Below are 19549 nucleotides of genomic sequence, written 5' to 3' on the forward strand. Positions count from 1 at the left end.
ACTCGCTGTGTTTGTACATATTGTCAAATACCACTTTGCATAGACCCATGTTTCAGAAAATTTCATGGCAAATAATTGTGAACAATCATTGTAACAATAGAAGTAAATTTATCAAATAAATATGACACATATTGAAAAAGTTGTTTTTGTCATTTAACTCCAAGGAAAGGCAGTGGGAAGAATAGTTCCCACCATGTTGTGTGACCTCACTTTCACAGTTGGAGCATATTTGATATTCCGTATGACAAATATACCTATCTGTTAATTACTATCTGCTCTCCATTCATTAAAAAAACTGCTCAATAATTTTGCCCACGAAAGGGTTAAACCAGTGGAAAGCCTCTTGAGTTCCAGGAAGGAAGCACGTACACACACACACACACACACACACACACACACACATACACACACACTGATGCAGAGACAGAGAGAGAAAAGAAAAATAACTTGTGGCAGTATCAAGTAAGGGGCTTGTAGCAATTCAGCTGAAGGGTGTAGGGAAATGAGCCTATTTAATATAAAACACACTGAATAAAGTACGGAGCGAGGAGGTTTATTATGGTGCATTCCACGAAAATACGTCAGTGAGTTATGGAGAACGCTTCCTGCCTTCCTGCGTGATGGGTAAGATATTCATGAGGACGGTGAGCAGGCGAACCGAATAAATCCCTCCTGTGCTGCAGAGTGCGTCGCTTCATCGCAGACCAATGAAAACCGTGCAGCGTACACTCACTTCACATTCCGAATCTCGATACCTTCTACAGCGCCTCTCAACAGACGGAAACGATGAAGCTTTATCGACGCGAATACATGTGTGCTGTTAAATTTTATTGCGTTTTCGGTGCAATTCACCATACGATTCGGCACGATAGGATTTTCCATATATAGCAGCTTTCACTGTGCTTCATGTTCCAATATTCTCCATCGTGCGTGTCCTTTTGCGAATTGTTATTTTTCCCATTTCATACGAGATTAAAAATATATACTCGATGTAGGTTCAGTTTGTCTGTCACTACGGTGAGAAGTTGTCACTCATTCTGGCGGGGCTTTTATTACTTCTCGTCAAGTTACGTCAGCACGAAATAACTCTTCTCTTAGCAATACTCTATAAAAACATGTGGCTCTCCGGCTGCATCTAAGAGTAACACTATTGACAGGGCAGTCATAAATTTCAAGAATCCATCTCATTGCCAGATGGAATCATGTCTAACAAGGTAAAACTATGTACTGCACAAACAATTGACCCTACATTCCCACTCTTTGTGGGAAAAACTGCTGTAAAATTTGAGCCACTGAGCGTGCTTCACATTCGAAGCTCCAACCCACTATTTCTTCCTCTTCATCCGTTCAATAGTATACACAGGTTTTATTCACTACGGAGGGTTTTATTTATTCGTTGCCTTAGCGTAGTAACTGGCACTGTTGAATGGTGTGTTTGTATGGGTGTGTGACAGAGAGAGGGGGGAGAGAGAGAGAGAGAGAGAGAGAGAGAGAAAGAGAGAGAGAGAGGTAGATAGACAGAGAGAGTGGTGTGTGTGTTCTAACCCTGAGTATCATGCCGACCGGACGACTTCTCATCCTCTGCGAGTCGTATGATTTGGATGCAGAAGGAAGGGACGTTGATTCAGCACAACGTTCTCCCACCATTGTCAGTTATCCAGAACTTCTCATTCAAGTACCCTTACAGAACTGAGTGCATCTCGTTCCATCACAGAATAATGCTAGTAGTGCCGGGAGTTGAATCTGCTGAGCACTGAACTAGAAAGACGGACATTATATGGATCATGGTGTAGAGATCATGGCAGAGTATACTCACTATTGTTTCTATATGGAAAGTTAAAACTCTGTGCCATGTCACGAAAGGGAAAGGTCAAACGTAGTGAAAGCCTAGCTGCCGAACGAAAACGGAAAGAAATAAATATTAGTGTAAGAATAGCCAGTAGCAAAGTGCTGAAAGAATTTAAAAGTAAAATTCTTTGTGCTGATCTGCCAGAGAATACTGTCAGTCACTCGCTGACAAAAATGGAATCGAAACGTAGGATAACAGAGAGAAAGCCGATGTACTAATTTCATTTTTCCAGAACTCTTTCACTAAGGGAGGTGATACCCTGTTTCTTCCTTTCAACCATCGCACAAACTTCTAAATGAGAGATATCGAACAAGATCTACATCCGAAACTAGCGAAATACCTCATTTTCAACTTTACCATATTTACCCTATAAAACAGAAAAATGTACAGACTCTCCAACACAAGAGTGAAGAAAATATCAGAAAAATGCGTGTCAACATACTTTTCCAGAATAGCTCCTTGTCTCTGTTGCTTATATCCAACAAGTTTAGACATGTACAATCCGTGCACGATAGGATAATGCTACATAAAAAAACAATACAGAATTGAAAACACACACATTACTCTTTTCGCTGAGCAAAAACAGTCTGAAAAATGGTGTGCTCCAAACCGCATGGTTTGCCTAGATTATGAGTCTTGACAGGACTACAAGGACTCGCTACGTACGCTGTCCGATCAATAGAATCGGGACACTACTATGTAATGTGGAACTGCTTATAGGTGTCGCAAGGCGCGGATCCGCCAGTATAAAAATGGACAGGGAGTATTGCTTTGTCGATGGAGAAGTAGCCACAGCAGCATGTGTAGATCAGGAGAGAACAGTAACTTCGACCGTGGGTTAGTCACTGGACGTCACCTGGTATCCGAACGTTCACATGACAGTGAGTCAGAGCAGTACCAAACGTTGTATATCGACAGAGTGTCAACCACAACTCCGATTAGGTTTGTGCTGTTTGCTGTCGTCCAGGAGAACGTTCGTAAAGTGTTAATGCAAAGGATGCTAGGGAAGTTTTGCTATACACCTTTGTTCAATTAATTTTTTTCAATGTAATTTCGTGCCACATTGAATACACCCCTCCATCCTCCGCAACCAGTCACTTAACTAGTTCTCCCAAGCTTCTGTAGGGAGTGAGGCACACTCGTTGTCCCGAGCCCTCAGGAGTTCCTCATCACTTGAACTACACTCCTTTCAGCTTTAGTTTCACATGCGGGAATAGTGCGAAGTCACAAGGAGCAAGGTCTGTACTGTAAGGAGGGTGTTCAAGAAGTTTATCCTGCTCCCCGCCCGGCTTTGAGGCGGAGACCTGGAGCGTTGTCGTGATGGAGGAATCAAGGATCCATTCTTGATTTCGGTCGCAGGTTCACTTAGCTGTGACTGCCTGCTGTGTGTCCAAAACAACACGCTCAACAGTTCCATTCGATTTGAAAAAAAAGCAGCTATCATTTTCTTCTTTCCTCCTCGAATTTTCTGACAATTACGGGTGTGTCGTCATCTTCAAAGACCCACACTTCGTTTTGAGTTTTAGTCGGCACGTCATAATAGCACAGCCAAGTCTCGTCACCTGTCACGGTGTTATTCACATACTTAGATCACGTAGATGTAGCTTGTACCTTATAAAACTTCTTTAACATCTCCTGGCACCAAGTCGCACGTGGTGTCATCTGCTCTTCCGTCAGTCTAAGCGGCACCCAGAGAGAACACAGCTCTTTTACTTGCAAATGGTCGCTCAGAACCGAAAGAATTTCTGGTGCATTTAGGCCTAAGGTATCTTCTATCTGCTTTAGGTCATTTTTCTTTCTTCGTATAGAATTTTCGCCACAGCATCAATGTTTTCCTCCGTAATCGATGATCGTGGCCTTCCCGTCCTCCCAGCGTTCTCCAGAGTGAAATTTTCTCTTTGGAATTCTCTGTGCCTTCTGAATATATGTGGACACACATCATCGAGTGAAAAAGTCATTTCTTCAAAGCACTGGCCTGTGTTTAAAAGTTGTACCGCAAAACTGCCCCAATCTTACCTCATAACTACGATGCCATAGTAAGCACTTCAAACTAATCCTGCTAGTAAACGACTGCGTCCACAGAGTTGGCACAGCGGCTATAATGCAAGTATGAAGTATTCTCAGAACACTGCAAAATCAGCCTCATGCGACGTACTGTTCCATCGCATTGAAAAACTTTCCTAGTACCCTTTGTAATAGGCAATACATGACGACAGAGCTCAGGAAAAGTACAGCTGTGAGCGTCGGTCGTCTAAAGCTCCCGTGAAGTAACCATTAGAATGTTAGTTCACTGTACCAAGGGTCCCGGGTTTGAGCCCTAGTCTTGCCTGTTTTCATACTCTATTACGCGTGAAATTGTTATATGGGACAATATGTTCCTTATATGTAAAAAACTGTTTGGGGTTTATAGCAATGTTCTATTGCCAGTTCGCTTTCGCTTCTTATATTTAAAATTAGCAAACATATAGAGCATATTTGTAGTTTCATAGAATAAATAGAAACAGTCAGAACAAATAAACTATTACATGAAACGTGCGGAAGTATGAATAGTAGTAACAGTAAGATTAACAATAATAGGAATAATAAACTGCTAGATGGCAGCACCGTCATACATCTATAAACTCCGATCATTCTTTTACATGTCGGGAACATGGTTTCTCATATACGAGGGTCACTCCAAAAGAAATGCATACTGTTTTTGTAAAACTACAGTTTCCATTCTGCATGTGTGAAAGTTTTACGGTGTGTAGATACATCCTTCCCGCTTGTTTTCAAACTTAGTTCAACCTGTTCCCTTGAGTGGCGCCCTCACAGCATGTCTTCAAGATGGCTGCTACACTTGACTTTCGTCAGAAGGAACGTGTTGTCATAGAGTTCCTGTGCTGTGAAAACGAGACTGTGGGAAAAATCCAGAAGAGGTTGAAAAGGTGTATGGAGGTGCTGCTGTCGATCGCAGTGCAGTTAGTCGGTGGGAAATTAGGTTACGTGATGATAGCGGGCACGGCAATATTGAGGATTGTCCTCGCAGCAGCAGGCCTCGTACTGCACACACTCCAGACAATATGCAAAGAGTTAACGAATTGGTGACTGCTGACAAACGCATCACAGTGAACGAATTGTCACGTCACGTTGGGACAGGGGAAGGAAGTATTTGCAGAACACTGAAAGTGTTGGAGTTGAAAAAGGTTTGTGCCAGGTGGGTTCCCAGGATGTTCACAGTGGCTCACAAAGAAACAAGAAAAACGGTATGCAACGATCTTTTGGAACAGTACGAGAGTGGTGGGGATGAAATTCTTGGAAGAACTGTGACAGGTGATGAAACATAGCTCCATCATTTTTCACCAGAGACGAAGAGGCAATCAATGTAGTGGCATCATGCAAATTCATCCAAGAAAAAAATTTAAAGCCACGCTTTATGCTCGAAAAGTTATAGCTACGGTGTTTTTCGATTCCGAAGGACTCTTGCTTGTGGACATCATGCCAAGTGGATCCACCATAAATTCTGATGCATATGTGACGACACTGAAGAAACTTCAAGCTCGACTGAGTCGCGTTCCACCACATCGGCAAAAGCAGGATGTTTTGTTGTTGCACGACAATGCACGTCCACATGTCAGTCAAAAATTCCATGGAAGCGATCACAAAACCCGGATGGACAACACTGAAACACCCGCCTTACAGTCCTGACCTGGCTTCATGTGATTATCATCTGTTTAGGAAAGTGAAAGACTCCAATCGTGGAACAAGGTTGGATGACGATGAGTCCCTTGTGCACGCTGCCAAACAGCGGCTCCAACAGGTTGATCCAGAATTTTACCGGGCGGGTATACAGGGGCTGGTTCCAAGATGGCGTAAGGCAGTTAAGAGGGATGGAAATTATGTGGAGAAATGAAAATATTGTTCCTAAATGATGTATCTACAGACTGTAAAACTTTCAAACATGTAGAATAAAATATGGATTTAAAAAATATAGTGTGCATTTATTTTGGAGAGATCCTCGTAATAGTTTCACACGTATTACGGCACATTGTTATGACAAGGGCTCGAACCCGGGATCCTTGATAAAACGAACTAAGGCTCTACCGACTTCCCCATGAGAGCTACACAAGACAGATGCTCACAGTTACGCGTTTCCTGTGCTCCGTAAGTCATTTGGTACCTATTACTTACGGCGAAAGGAATCACTCGAGTGTTCCAAAGTACGGGTTGTTCAAAAAGTCTCTCCGCAGTGCCATACGATTGTTAAGCCGCGCGTGCCGTATGCCGCAGTGAATATACCGAAATGAAACTCAGTGAAATACAAGTTATTAATTTATTGAATATTCATTTTTACTTACAAATTTTCACATTAAATGCTAAAAGTGTCCCCCCTGTTGTAGAACACACAATTCAATTACTCTAATCATGTTTCCAAACACAAGCTGTAAGATTTCTTCTGGAACAGATGCAGTGAAAGTGGATACTGCAGTTTTGAATTCATCGATGGATTTTGGACGGTTTTTACAGACAGTTGCTTTCGCTGCACCCCAGAAGAAAAAGTCAGGTGGTGTTAGGTCAGGGAATTGTAGCGGCCAAAGTCCCCGTGAAATTTTGCGATCACCAAGTACATCAGCAAGCAGTGACATTGAAACGCGAGCTGTAGGCGCTGTTGCATCATCTTGTTGGAACTAAGTTCAGTATTTCCCTTAACGCAAGTTCTCCTATGAACGGGTACAAAATATCACTGTAGTATCGTTGTGCGTTTATTGTTTCGTTGAAAAATATGGGACCCACAATCCGACGTCTAGAAATTGCAATCCAAACTCCTATTTTCAAAGAATGAAGTGGTTTCTCATGAATACACAATGGAAACTTCCTGGCAAGTGCCCGCGAAAGCAAAGGTCCCGTGTTCGTGTCTCGGTCGGGCACACAGTTTTAATCTGCCAGGAAGTTTCACATCAGCGCACACTCCGCTGCAGAGTGAAAATCTCATTCTGGAAACATCGCCCAGGCTGTGGCTAAGCCATGTCTCCGCTATATCCTTTCTTTCAGGAGTGCTAGTTCTGCAAGGTTCGCAGGAGAGCTTCTGTAAAGTTTGGAAGGTAGGAGACGAGATACTGGCAGAAGTAAAGCTGTGAGTACCGGGCGGGAGTCGTGCTTCGGTAGCTCAGTTGGTATAGCACTTGCCCGCGAAAGGCAAAGGTTCCGAGTTCGAGTCTCGGTCGGGCACACAGTTTTAATCTGCCAGGAAGTTTCACATCAGCGCACACTCCGCTGCAGAGTGAAAATCTCATTCTGAATACACACTGGATTTGCAGTACTCCACATACGAGAATTTTGCGAGTTCATGTACCCGGATACATGAAACCATGCCTCATAAATGAAAAACGTTTCATTAAGAATATCCCTTCCATTCTGTTGAACGAAATTTTTGAACCATTGACAATAATGCAGTCTCTTGCCACGATCAGTATTTTTCAGTTCTTGCACGACTGTCACTTTGTACAGGAAAAGTTCTAATTCTTTCGTTATAGCTGTGTGGGCCGTTCCGACACTAACATCGATTTCCTCGCCAGTTTTCTTAAGGACTTGTTTGGACTCGTGGATATTTTATCGGAAATACCGAGTAGTTTATCCTCAGACAAAACGCTAGGACGACCACTTCTCGGTGCATCTGTCACTAAACCCGTACTTCGAAATTTGTTAATCATATCTTGCACAGTATCGCGATGTGGGAGTGTTGTCTACGGGAAAACTGAATTAAATGTTTACCGAACTGAAACTGTATATTTACCGCCAGCTTTGAACACTTGTTCAACTAAAAACACACGTTATTCAATGGTTAGCATTTTAACATTGACAAAAAAGAAACAGACGAACAAAGGAACTAAACTTAAACGTTCACGCCAACACGTGACGACACACGCCAACGATACTGCTGACGCTGGCTGGGATACACGAAACAGTTGAATGTTGTGAGAGTCCACTTGAAGGGAAGTAACCCAGGCAGGCGAACAATCATACGGCACGCACGGCTAACAATCATACGGCACTGCGGAGAGACTTTTTGATCACCCCTTATTATCAGCAGTCGTCTAGAAGAATAGCTTTACGTTGGGACATGAAAGGACTGTGGTGGGCCGAAAAAAGACTTCCTCGTAAGCCACACATTTCTGTAGTGAGTGTTAAGCTACGCAGGAGATGCTGTAAAGAGCGACTCTCCTGGAGAGCGGATGATTAGAAAGGGGTGATTACACCCAGTGGGAATCCATTGAAAGACTTTAGATTTCGCGAATTCCTGGAGGAAGTTACCCTTCATCACGTGTAACGTCGACGTTGAAGTACGGTGAAGGTGGTGTTGCGGTATGAGTAACACAGTGGTGGTTGGCGTTCCAAATCGGTCATGGTTCAAATAAGTATTAGTACAACTGAAGTGGATGTCTGTAAATTAATTATTATTCCTGTCAGTTAAGGGTGTCCTAGGTACCAAATCTTGTTACCAATAAGTGTCCGGGTGGTTCTGGCATTCAGTGTGTAGCCTCCTGTGTAACTGCGTTATCAGCGTAATTAAATAGAGGGCGCTGTCTCTCCAGCAGTGAACGTGACAGTAAGTCGGTGTACACTGTTCAATCTGTCAACATGCCTCAAAGCGTCACTCCGAACTTAGGCTGGGAAGTTGCTCGCCGAATTGGCGAACACTATGGCGATGTCATTCAAGTATTCAACCGCTAGCGTGGGACACAAGACACTCTTCCGTACTAGTCGCCCACCATGAAAGGGGCCAGCTAGTGACCACTGCCTACAAATTATAGCTCTTGGTACTGCGAGGACGAAGCTACGGAATTGCTCGCAGCCTTTCGGGACGAACGTAGGACGCCTGAGTCAACACAGGTTGTCCGCAACCTCCTCCATACGATCAGATTGGCTTCTGCTGGCCTATCACGAACAGTAGTAACTCCCCAGCACCGTTGTGAGCGAAGAAGGTGGACAAGGGAACACTTGGGATGGAACCAGGGTCAGTGACGACGGGTTCTCTCCATGGAAAAGCGCTGGGTTTCTCTGATGTCTGATGATCGTCAAAGAAGACAGTAATTCCACGCGCATTGGGCTTACAGTTCCTAGTATTCAACTTAGAGGTAGGTCAGTAAGTTTCGAGCTGATATCATAGTAGTCTCCGACGGTTCTCGTCGAAGACAATTTGATTTAGCAAAACTGAAAACAGCATTTTCTACCAAGAAATAAAATTTTGCAATAAATAAGCCACTCGAGGAGCAGTCTCAGGTCGCACCTGATGAAGGTTACGAGCTACGTGACCGAAATATCGTGCAAGTACGACGCTGATACCTGGCAGAACACCCGACAACCCAAGATGTCATTAGATCGCCGGGAAAGCCTGAAGAGTTAATTACTCAAACTTACTTAAAAAGTGGGTTAAAAAGTACCTTCTCAGCAATACATTCTACATATGTGAGACTTATTTAGATAACACAGAGGAGGAGTTTGGTAAAAAATGTGGCACAAAAGTCACTGGACAGTTGGTTGAAAGAAAACAAACGTAACAGCAAGACACTGTAGAACAGAAAAATTCCACTCGTTAAGTTGTCCTTGCAAAATGGTGACAATTACGCCTTTTCAAGTTGGTACACAATGTAATGACAAACATAACAAACAATAATCAAATTAGGGAATGGCTGAAGGTGTAGTTTGTGAGACGTGCTTACAGCTTTAGTTGTCCGAATTGTTACGATAGTAACGAAAGAAGAAAAGAAAGTGGTGCTACTGCAGTTGTTAATCAATGGGAAGGACACTTTAGATCAAATCACCGTCTAGATAAATAGTGTACGAGATACGAGACAGATATGGATTTGTTATGGATGCACCGAGATCTGGCCACCCAACAACAGTCACAGCTGTGGAAAATGAATTGCGATTATGCTTAGCTGTGAACCAAAATCCGCGAAAATCAACCGGACGACTTCAGTTGAGCTGGATTAATCACGAAGGTCGGTGCAAAGAATGTTACACAAGCAGAAGTTTGAAGTTTACATTCCACCTTTCCGACGTGGGTTACTTGGAGATGATCTAGATCCACGTCCTCAGTTTTGGGAATTGATGCTTCACCAACAGAAACATGATCCTAACTATTCAATAAAACTATGAGTTATGACGATTTTACGTTAAGCGGATAAGTTAACAGACGTAACTGCACATACTGTTATACCGTCAGTCAAAATCTTTGGTGGGAAACACCACTAAATCAACCTGATGTGAGTGTTTGGGGGGCAATATCATCTAGTATACTTGGACTACATTTTTTTCGAGGGACAAGTGACAGGAAATACCTATTTGCATATACTTCAAAATTACGTCGTATCAGGACTTGATACGTGTGCTGAAAACGTTCAGGAAATTTATTTCCAACACAGTGGTGCCCCACCACATTATGCCAATGACGTCCGCGATTATTTAAACGAAACTTACCCGGGAGTTGGAACGCCTTATCCCGAGAATACTAAATTTAGAGACTTGGCTTCCCTGTATTTCAAAAACCACTGCAGCCATTGAGATGAAACTTTTACAGGGCATTAATCTGTATATTCTGGACTACAATAATTGCATTTTTGCCACTGCTTTCGGAAATTAATATTTTTAATTAAACGGTTAAAATTGTGTGTACTTTTTTGTACGTTATGCTAAAAATTTTAATTAAGCATAACATTATGTTCTTCTTTTAGCTCAGTAGACTCAGGATATGTATTTTATTACTCCCTGAAAATTTGAATACTCTACTCGAAGTGGCTTCTGAGATTTAGGGGAAAATGCAACAGAAATGTAAATTTTCAGAAACAGCTTCTAAAGTTTCAAAAGACTGTAACTCAATATATGCTTAATTCTTTTATTTCTAGTCTCTCAGAAGCACCCTGCAGCATACTGTTTATCATCCGCTTGATCTTTTTCCAAGTTCCTTTTTCTTTCCTTCTTTCTGGACTCCTTAGTGGCCAACTGTGCTGCATACTCTGCTTTATGAATGCGTAGCTTGTCCATACGTTCAAGTTCTCTGATGCAGTTTGCTCCAGGATTAATTCCCATATGCTGTAGCACTTTCACCCTACCAATGTTGAACGTTAAAAGCAATAGCAGCATCACTGACCCCCCACTTTAGTGTCTTCATTCCAACAAAAACATTTTTTGGTAAGCGTGTGCATATAAGATTACTGAACGACTCGTTGGGATTTTGAGTCTGACCATGCAGACACATCTTCAGTAATTCAGGATTTGCCATGTCTCTGTAAGTAGGTTTTATGCTATCCATGACTGTTGCTTGGATGGAATGTTTATGACTGTATGAACTTTTTGAGTACTGGGCGCTGCAGTAATTGCACCATGAATCAAGTCCAGGAGGGCAAAGGTCGTATACTGGTTTTTCATCAGTTGGCAGTCTGTGGAAGAAGGTAGCCCATACTGCCTGCTTCATTTTCAACAAATCCTCAGTATTGTTTCTAATGGCCATCCCATAATACTGCTGTAGTTCGAGAATCATTTTGTCTTTCAGCCTGCCTCTTATGGTTTTACCATCAGAAAGTTAACCTGGTGCCCATCCTCTTCTGGAAATGACCTTTATAACACTGCAATCGTCAGCTTTCTATATAAAAATTACCGATCTTATAAGATCTTGAAGTAATGCATGTAAAAATTTTAACATTTTCAACTGGTGTAGATTATGTTTTAAAAAATAAAATAAAATACTTCCTATGTGAGTTTACAATCGTTGTGTTCGTAAAATTGCAAATTTTATAATGAGATAAAAGTCCGAAAATGTGAAAAAAAGAAATTCCGTTATAACTTCCCTTAATATGTGTGCTGAAAACGTTCAAGAAATTTATTTTCAACACGATGGAGCTCCACCGCATTATGCCACTGCTACCCGCGACTATTTAAACGAAACTTCCGTAAGAAAAGTGACTGGTCGGAGGGCATATCCGCCTCCGCGTTCACCAGATGTCATGACTGTGGATTTTTTTCTTATAGAGGCGTCGCCGAGGACTTAAAAGCCTCATACCACAGCTGACCTTTGCGAAGCACTTCATACACGACGCATTTCTTGCTTTCAACAGTGACATCACACTATGCCATGGAGTATGTAAATTTATCCTAAAAAGACTTCGAAGATATATTACTGAAGACGGAAAACAGTTTGAACATAAAAAATAATTGTAACTATTTCTTGTATTTATAATGAAGCTTAAATTCAATCTCTTTTATTTTTAATCAGAGCCCAGTGTCCAGTGACTTTTGTGCCACCGTGTATAACAATAGTGAAATATAAAAGCTATCATTTCTCATAATGCTTTTACACTTTTTCCCTTTTTTCTTTTCCGAAAAAATTTATTTCAAAAGCTATGCAATGTATTATTCTCACGCCTTATCCATTTTTGTAAGCTCACTTGTTATAGAGGCACGTTGAATCAGTTTTTCAGGCTATTAACCCAGAACGGCGGTGAGCAAAATGCAAAACCAGACATCGTCGCTGCGGTCCTGACATTGCCTGACATTGCCTGATGTGTATGTAGTGTAACAGTGTCAAACAATGTGTGTATGGAGTGTGTAGAGTGTGTAGTGACCGGGACTGAGAAATAAATGAACAGCATATCGATAGCCATTTACCTTATTAAAGTACTTCTTTGTAAAGTAGTATTGTAGACTGGGGACAAACCGAATAAAGTGGCCTTGTTTGTAAGAAACTAGTATCGTTTGTGAGAGGGTGTAGGTTACAGTCTTCAACCAGCCATCGATAAATTACTTGAGGCAACTACCGGCATGGTTCCTAATGTAGGGCCACGACCGACTATAGGTCCCATCTTTCTCAAACTAGACCTGTGATCGTGTAAATGTCTGTACGTTTGTTACGTTAGTTATGCTGCACTTAAATTACAGTTTTAAGCCATATCCAGTATCCCTGTAAAAGTGAGCTACGGTTCAACAGAACTACTACTATTACTGCTAATACGACTATTGCTAGCAGTATCGGGATAGGGAACCGTTATCTATGGTCCAGCAAAACACTGACCTTCTGCTTTTGTTGATGGGCTCTACGAGCACACTCACGGGGGGTCCAGGGGGTTTATCGCCCCACCCACCCACCCACCCAACACCCCACATCACCTAAATGAAATTACACATGGCCCAGTTGCCACTACTTTTAGCAAACATCGCCATCGATAGATTAGACTATCAATATGTCGATAGCACTGTCCGCTATAGCCCATCCCTGCTTTAGACAAAACATTGGTGACCGACCTTAACCTCATTCGTTGTTTTGTTGATGAGTTTGGTTCTTACTTGCAGTTGAATTTTTTTTTTTTTGGTCATCAGTCTACTGACTGGTTTGATGCGGCCCGCCACGAATTCCTTCCCTGTGCTATCCTCTTCATCTCAGAGTAGCATTTGCAACCTACGTCCTCAATTACTTGCTTGACGTATTCCAATCTCTCTCTTCCTCTACAGTTTTTGCCCTCTACAGCTCCCTTTAGTACCATGGAAGTCATTCCCTCATGTCTTAGCAGATGTCCTATCATCCTGTCCCTTCTCCTTATCAGTGTTTTCCACATTTTCCTTTCCTCTCCGATTCTGCGTAGAACCTCCTCATTCCTTAACTTATCAGTCCACCTAATTTACATCATTCGTCTATAGCACCACATCTCAGATGTTTCGATTCTCTTCTGTTCCGGTTTTCCCACAGTCCATGTTTCACTACCATACAATGCTGTACTCCAGACGTACATCCTCAGAAATTTCTTCCTCAAATTATGGCCGGTATTTGATATTAGTAGACTTCTCTTGGCCGGAAATGCCTTTATTGCCATAGCGAGTCTGCTTTTGATGTCCTCCTTGCCCCGTCCGTCATTGGTTATTTTACTGCCTAGGTAGCAGAAATCCTTAACTTCATTGACTTCGTGACCATCAATCCTGATGTTAAGTTTCTCGCTGTTCTCATTTCTACTACTTCTCATTACCTTCGTCTTTCTCCGAATTACTCTCAAACCATACTGTGTACTCATTAGACTGTTCGTTCCGTTCAGCAGATCATTTAATTCTTCTTCACTTTCACTCAGGATAGCAATGTCGTCAGCGAATCGTATCATTTATAATCTTTCACCTTGTATTTTAATTCCACTCCTGAACCTTTCTTTTATTTCCATCATTGCTTCCTCGATGTATAGATTGAAGAGTAGGGTCGAAAGGCTACAGCCTTGTCATACACCCTTCTTAACACGAGCACTTCGTTCTTGATCGTCCACTCTTATTATTCCCTCTTGGTTGTTGTACATATTGTATATGACCCGTCTCTCCCTATAGCTTACCCCTACTTTTTTCAGGATCTCGAATAGCTTGCACCATTTTATATTGTCGAACGCTTTTTCAAAGGTCGACAAATCCTATGAAAGTGTCTTAATTTTTGTTTAGCCTTGCTTCCATTATTAGCCGTAACGTCAGAATTGCCTCTCTCGTCCCTTTACTTTTCCTAAAGCCAAACTGATCGTCACCTAGCGCATTCTCAATTTTCTTTTACATTCTTCTGTATATTATTCTTGTAAGCAGCTTCGATGCATGAGCTGTTAAGCTAATTCTCGCACTTGTCAGCTCTTGCCGTCTTCGGAATTGTGTGGATGATGCTTTTCCGCCCGCAGCTCGTAGTCGTGCGGTAGCGTTCTCGCTTCCCGACCCCGGGTTCCCGGGTTCGATTCCCGGCGGGGTCAGGGATTTTGTGTGCCTCGTGATGGCTGGGTGTTGTGTGATGTCCTTAGGTTAGTTAAGTTTAAGTAGTTCTAAGTTCTAGGGGACTAATGACCTCAACAGTTGAGTCCCATAGTGCTCAGAGCCAAGAGCCAGTCGCCCATGACTATTAGATTTTCGTCCCCCTTTACATACTGCATTACCCTTTCAATATCCTCATACACTTTCTCTATCTGTTCATCTTCAGCTTGCGACGTCGACATGTATACCTGAAATACCCGGTCACTGAACTGTTCACAGTAACACACCCTCTGCCCTACCTTCCTATTCATAACGAATCCTACACCTGTTATACCATTTTCTGCAGCTGTTGATATTACCCGATACTCATCTGACCATAAATCCTTGTCTTCCTTCCACTTCACTTCACTGACTCCTACTATATCTAGATTGAGCCTTTGCATTTCCCTTTCCAGATTTTCTAGTTTCCCTACCACGTTCAAGCTTCTGACATTCCACGCCCCGACTCGTAGAACGTTATCCTTTCGTTGATTATTCAATCATTTTCTCATGGTAACCTCCCCCTTGGCAGTCCCCTCCCGGAGATCCGAATGGGGGACTATTCCGGAATCTTTTGCCAATGGAGAGATCATTATGACACTTCTTCAATTACAGGCCACATGTCCTGTGGATACACGTTACGTGTCTTTAATGCAGTGGTTTCCATTGCCTTCTGCATCCTCATGTCGTTGATCATTGCTGATTCTTCCGCCTTTAGGGGCAATTTCTCACCCCTAGGACAAGAGAGTGCCCTGAACCTCTATCTGCTCCTCCGCCCTCTTTGACAAGGCCGTTGGCAGAATGAGGCTGACTTCTTATGCCGGAAGTCTTCGGCCGCCAATGCTGATTATTTATCAAAATTTGGGCAGTGGCGGGGATCGAACCCGGGACCGAAGACGTTTTAATTGTGAATCAAAGACGCTACCCCTTTTTTTTTTTTTTTATTCGTACAATTGTGCTGTCCTAGGGATAAGAAAAGTATCGAGACAGCAAAAACAATTTGGAAACCATAAAATCAACGCAAAGGCCGCCCTCTTTTTTTTTTTTTTTTTTTTGTTTTTGTAACAGGAATAAAGTAAATGACAATCCTAGTCACGCGCGGGAGTGAAAATGAAGTTATCATCTGCATCACAATCCCTGCAGCACGCGGTGTCGCATCATAAACCTGGCAGAAAGCCATATAATCTTGACCATTTCTGCCAGTGTGGGCGGTATTTATTTCTCCTGCGTCGACCATTCGAAGCACCATTATCTGAGGCGGTTTCGGTGTTTACCATCGTTGTGTGTGTGGGTGTCTTTTTTTTTCACGTTAACATAATGCAGTCATAACTGGCGCCAACAGGTTGGGGCCAGTTTTCTTCTCAGTGTGCTATAGGCCAATATAATCGAACCGCGCAGTACTGTCTGTAGTCGTTCTGCTGCAGGTGTCTTCCCAGTTCTGGGACACCCCAGCTGTCGGGTGGATTGTGAAAAACACTTCCTAAAAAATTGGAAAAGTAAGTCCTGTATTTCGTATGACTCCGTATGAGCTCGTGTTGTTCTTGTAAATACATCCAATAATCCATCACGGACTTAATATCGTACGAATACAAATATTTCGTCGCATGTCCAGCGATCCAATTGACCGCATACGTCTGTTGTTTCGGAAAAAAGGTCTTGTCCGGTAGAAAAAGTACATCCGATGTGATTTCTGTGTAGTTAGTGCGCCGAAGGAAGGCCAATATTCGACGCGTCAGCATCCAGACGTCCCTCGCTGCGCCACACACTAAACCATGTTCTTCCGTGGCTAACAGTCCACAGTTGGTGCAAAGAGGAGAATCGACCATATGAATTGTATGTAATCGACTCCTGGTCACAAGTTTACGGTTTATAAGAATATACCACATCGATCTCGCTGCTGTTGACAGTAATGGAGTATGCACTGCACACCAAATGTGGTTCCACGTTCTCGACGGGTATTTGAATTCCATTATGTTGCGGCCATGGTGATCCATCAAGCATCTATAGATCTCCCGAGTCGTGGGTATTCTCGTCGAAGGTACTTTCAGACGAACATAACTGTAATCAACAAGAAATGAAGCAATGTGTGCAAGAGAAGGCGAAATATTGCCCACCGCAATAGGGGGTTCGTACGAAGGCGGAACAAGTGCTTCTATCAGAGCTGACGTTATGGTATGCTTTCTTTGTTGCCAATTTCGTATCATCGCTCGCATGTAAAGCGCCAGAGCTTTGTTTCGCACGTTTGTGAGGTTGAGGCCACCGTTCCGGAACTGTAGCGTTAACGTATCATATTTGATCTTAAATAACATCCCAGTACTAACATTGTAACCAAAGGCAGCCATGAGGCGGTCGGCGATACCCTTCGGTATTGGTAGGATCTGCGCTAAATGGGGCAGTCGTGACGCTATGTGAACGTTGGTGTATGCCACACGTCGGATCATGTCAAAGGCTCTCAGTGAGTTGTTGCGTATCGTCAGACGAACATTCTGCAGAAGCCGCCGAGAACTCGCCGCCGCTGATCGCCGTAGTGAACGATTAAATGTAATCCCCAGACATCTCAGCGATTCCACCGTCTGGAACGGTCCCGGTACGTCTACCAGACCCCGTCCAATGCGCATAATTTTGGATTTCGTCATGTTAACGACACTGCCTGCCGCCGTCCCGTAAGAGTCTAGATGTTCAACAGCCTGACGAACTTCATGTCCTGATCTGACAAGAAGGATCAGGTCGTCCGCATATGCGCGACAAATGAAAGAGTTCTCATTAAGCGCTATCCCAGTAAGTGAGCGCCTCATAACACACATCAGCGGCTCAAGCGCTATCGCAAACAGCATCATGGAGAGTGGGCACCCTTGTCGGACTGAGCTGTTAATAGGAATCGAGCCCGCTTCCCGACCGTTTACAATCACCTTCGATGTAGCCCCTCGTATTAGCCTCATAACGATGGAGATGAAAACCGGAGGAATCGCCATTCGGCTCATGACTGACACCAAGAAGTCATGGTTTATCCTGTCGAACGCACGATCGAAGTCCACAGATATCATCGCTGCTCGCATTTTACACGTTTCCGCAAGGGCGATAACGTCACGGTATTCACTTAACGCCGAGGAGATGTTGCTTCGCACCCCTAGGCAAGCCTGATCAGGGGATATTGTCCTGGAAATCGCCAGCTTGAGACGAGACGCTAGTAGTCGTGCAAAGATTTTATAGTCGGTGTTTAGCATAGTGAGAGGCCGATATTGATTAACACCACGACTCCCCGCCATCTTCGGGATGGGAAGAAGAAAGCCCGTCACAGAATCCGACGGTAGGTGCATGTCCGGACGCATCGCCTCATTGTACATCGACACCAACTCTGGCATCATCATGTCCACGAATTCTCGATAAAACTCTAGCGTAATCCCATCTGGTCCTGGTGATTTATGGGCCGCTCCTTTTTTGAGTGCCACCTTTATATCGTCTTCTGTGAGTGACTCCATAAGCGCTGCCTTATCCGTCTCTGTCAGTGTCGTTTGCAGATGTTGCAGTATCTCTTCCCCCACCAGACGGTCCGTCGGTGTACCGGCATAGAGGAGGCGGAAATGCTCTAAAAATTCGTTTGCAATGTCCTGTTGTGTTGTCAGTTGACGGCCATCTAAACCGTGGAGCACTGTTACCAATGCCCGGCGGGAACGTTTATGTTCCCGCGATACATGGTGCATCGAGGTACGTTCCCCAGTGATGGTGTCGAGACATCTTGCCCGTATTGGGATGCCACCCAGTCGTCGTCGCGTGATCGATAGGATTTGTGCCTTGACACGATGAACTTCCGCATGATGTTCTGCAGACGGCACCTGGAAGGACAGCTCACGAAGCATGGTGTAATAATAATCAAGAGTGTCTCGTTGCCATCTCGTCTTATCCCGACCATACTGTATGAGAGCTCTTCTTGTTGCCGGCTTAGTACACTCGAGCCACCATTGAAGCACGGAGGTATATGTTGGTAGACGGCGTTGACATGTGACCCATACCTCCTCGACTCTCTGACGACATTCGGGGTCCGCCAAAAGTGACGAATTGAGCTTCCATGTCCCGCGGCTTCTCCACACACTTTGCCTAGGGAGTGATATGGTAGAAATGTAAGCCAGATGATCAGTAAATGCCGCAGGCCATCGTTCCGCGTCGACCACCTTATCCTGTAGGCCAACCGAAACATATATTCGATCGAGTCTGCTCGGCGAGTGACTGGTATAAAAAGTATATCCCTCACGGTTCCTATGAATCATGTCCCAGGTGTCGCTTAACTCCAGATCCCGGCATAGCACATGCAATTCACGACAGGTATTGTAATGTGGAGTCTGGTCTTTTTGCGCTAAAACACAATTGAAGTCACCACCTATAATGAAATGATCGAATCTGCCGGTAAATAAGGGCACAATCTCTTCCGAATAATATCTAGCACGCGCCCGTCTGTTGTCTGTGCCGGAAGGGGCATAAACATTGAGAATGCGAATTCCATTAACAGTTATCGCCAGTCCTCGTGCCGAAGGTAGATAAGCCAGGTCGTGAACCGGAATCCCGTCCCGTACCAATATCGCCGTTCCACTGTCGTTGTTCGAGTGCGGCGAGGTGTAGGAGATGTATCCATGGACTTCCTGGAACTCAGGAATGTGAATTTCCTGCACCATAAGTATATCCACATCCGACGCGTATATCATGTCCCTAAACAACTGCTGTTTCACGGGCGATCTAATGGTATTTACATTCACTGTCCCTATTCTGTATGCCTGGGGTCGAGTAGCTGTCATCTCCACATGATGTTAAAATGACAAAGTGTCACCGTATCGATAGTCCCTTTGCACATCCGCAGAGGGTCGCCCGACGGACGTGTCCCTGCGGCATTAGGTTTCTTGAGATGCGGACGGATGCGAGTCCCCACCAGTAGAA

The 19549-nt window shown here is 43.6% G+C and overlaps 1 protein-coding gene across 2 annotated transcripts in view; it reads left to right on the forward strand.

The window, feature by feature from the left end:
• LOC124612929 (zwei Ig domain protein zig-8-like) overlaps positions 1 to 19549 on the forward strand; it is a 206583-nt gene that overhangs the window by 75003 nt on the left and 112031 nt on the right. The gene's annotated exons all lie outside the window — the stretch shown is intronic.

The sequence above is a fragment of the Schistocerca americana genome, chromosome 4 (assembly GCF_021461395.2).
Source record: "Schistocerca americana isolate TAMUIC-IGC-003095 chromosome 4, iqSchAmer2.1, whole genome shotgun sequence".
Taxonomy (NCBI): Eukaryota; Metazoa; Arthropoda; class Insecta; order Orthoptera; family Acrididae; genus Schistocerca; species Schistocerca americana.